The following is a 2873-nucleotide window of genomic DNA, read 5'->3' on the forward strand; positions in this document are numbered from 1 at the left end:
ATTAAGTGTAGATATCAAAATTGATGAGGAAGATAAAATGATAATTTTGTTGGCCTCCTTACCTAAATCATATGAGACTTTGGAGACTACACTTTTAGTTAGAAAGACGATGTTGACTATGGATGAGGTGTCAACTGCTCTGTTAGAGACTGCAAATATGAAGAAGCTAAGTTGTATGTCTCATATTGAACAAGTTTTAGTGGCAAAGTCAGATTCAAATAGGGGTAGGAGCAAGTCACAAGGAAAATGTTATGATAAAGAGATAATTGTTCCCAATCCCAACCAGGAAGGATATTGAGTGCTACTACTATCATAATAATGGACATATTAGGAGAAACTGTGAAGAGCTGACAAAGCATCTTGAAGAAAAGAGAAAACAAGAAATTTGAGAGACTTCAGATTCTGCAAATGTTGTTGGCGACGGGTATGATGGTGAAGATGATGTGTATTCTATTATTGCTGATAAAAATATTTTTTACTCTTGGATCTTGGATTTTGGATGTTCGTTTCATATGTGCCCATATAATGAGTGATTTGATTCTAATAAGCCCTGTGATGCCCGTACTTTGTTGATGACTAATGATTCTAGTGCTAAAGCTATTGGAATAGGTACTGTGAAGGTGAACATGTTTGATAGAGTTGTGAGGACATTGGCAAATATTAGGCATGTTCCTCAACTAAGAAAAAGTTTAATTTCGTTAGGGGCTTTAGACACTTTAGATTGTGAGTATTATGCGAAGGGTGGATTTATGCAAGTTAAGAGATGTGATTTAGTGGCCATGAAGGATGAAAAAGTGAAAAGCTTGTATAAGTTGATTGGGACTACAGTTGTAGGTGGAGCTATGAAGGTAGAGCCACGCTACGAAGAGTCTTCTTCTACTGTGAAAGAAGTTGCAGGAGTACAAGAGTGCAACAAGATGTTGATGATAGTTGAAGACAAGATGGTGAACAACTATGGCAATGAAGATGCTTTGAAGAAGAAGAAGAAGAAGACAGTTTTTCGTGTCAAGCTTGATGACAGTTTAAACTTGATAAATGTTTATTCTTGTTGAAGTTTGCATCGTCAGTGCGATGACGGGTGTTGAGATTGGATGCCTAATTGAGTGAGTTGAGAGAATTTGAGTCAAGGTGGAGATTGTTAGGTAAGTGACTCAAATTGGTTCTGTGAAAGTTACTATTTTGTGTTTTTTGGGTAAGTTATTATTTTATGTTTTTGGGCAAGGGTTATTAGGAGTCTATAAATAAGTGTTGTGTATAAGGTTATATGTGCTCAGAGAAAGGTGCAGAGAAATAGTGTATCATTTTGAGAGAAATAGAGAAAAATGAAGAGAGAGATAGGAAAGGGTGTAAGGGGTTTTGGGCAGAGAGAGAAAATGAGAAAGTTTGTTGAGTGTGTAATTCTGAAACTGTTAGTGAATTTTTTCTCCTTCTCTTCTGTGGACGTAGAAAATTTTTCCGAACCACCTAAATTTTTGTCTTATCTGTTTTTCTGTTATTTTTGTTTCAATTTATTTTCTGCTACGTGGATGTAGAGATGTGTTTTTTCCCAACACACTAAGGCTACACGAAACAATGTCAAGACACCAGTTCAATGGACACAAAAAATAAACCAAGACAACGGGGTGAGAGCCCCAATTATTCCAATACATAAAACACATCACAAACTAAAACACAATAAACAAAAAAAGTCCTAAAGACTCGTCGTTAAAAAGACTATGGCGATGAAGCAATCAACGAGAGCACCACCCAAAAAGGCATAAAACTTTGAAGGAGATATGGCAAGGTGAGAAAATGTTGTCAAACTGTAAGTGAAACTCACCCTTCACAGCCTTTGCCGACAATCAAAAACACGACCTCCAAGATAAGCCTACCACCACATGAAACAAAATGCCAAAGGAGCACGACCGCCATCATGCAAATATGTTGGAAACAATAGCCTAAATGAACGGCAGTCCACTTTTAATGCGTGTCAGATCTGCTCCAACGAATGCGCCACTCCAGACATTGCCACCACCACGGAGAAGACGATGACGAGACAAATCTGTGGACCGAGTTTCAGGGCTAAAAACCCAGCAATGCATCTGCAAGCGGCACTGGAGCTCTGACCAAGCACAACGCTCCAAAGAGGGACTTTAAAACTTATGACATAAAAATCGTAGATTCTTAAATAAGATCCAAAATTTTTTTACTATTTTTTTAGATTCCTTTAGGCTATGTTTGGAAGTTTAGTTTTATGGGGGAAAGAAAATTGACGGAAAAGGAAAAAAAATTAAGGAGGGAAAAAATAGAAAATTTTCACTTGTCTGGAACGTTAAGAAAATTTATAGGAAAAAAAAGTCAAAATTCACTCAAATGTCTTATCTCTTGTTTGGTAGTTGAAGAAATTTATTAAAAAAATGAAAATATTTGAAAAAAAAAATACATCAATTTATCTCTACTCATTCTCTTTTTTTGACTGTTCGATTAATTTTTAACGGTCAATTTATAGTAAGAATAATTTTGTGTGACTTATTGTAAATTTTAAATATGAATATGCACAGACGTAACCGTTGAAAATTTGATCTAACGGTCAAAATCACTTGCTTCACCAGTGGGATTACAAATGGGGATGCATTGTAGAGTTTCCATATTTTTTTCTTAAAAAAGAAAGGAACTTTTTGTTGGCTCAGCCTCAAAATAGTTTCCATTTTGAGCAGTGGAAATGGCTTGGCTGAGACTGCAGAGCTAAAGAAAGGATAATAGTAGGTGACAAAAAATATCGGCCTATGGGGGACCGATTGGACAATTTGGTAGACTTTGCCTTATATGCATACATCTGCAAACACAAACTGAGCTGTTGCTGTCAACACCATAGCATGGAAAGTCATTAAATT

Source organism: Morus notabilis, unplaced genomic scaffold (genome assembly GCF_000414095.1).
Source record: "Morus notabilis unplaced genomic scaffold, ASM41409v2 Scaffold370, whole genome shotgun sequence".
In the NCBI taxonomy this organism is placed as follows: Eukaryota; Viridiplantae; Streptophyta; class Magnoliopsida; order Rosales; family Moraceae; genus Morus; species Morus notabilis.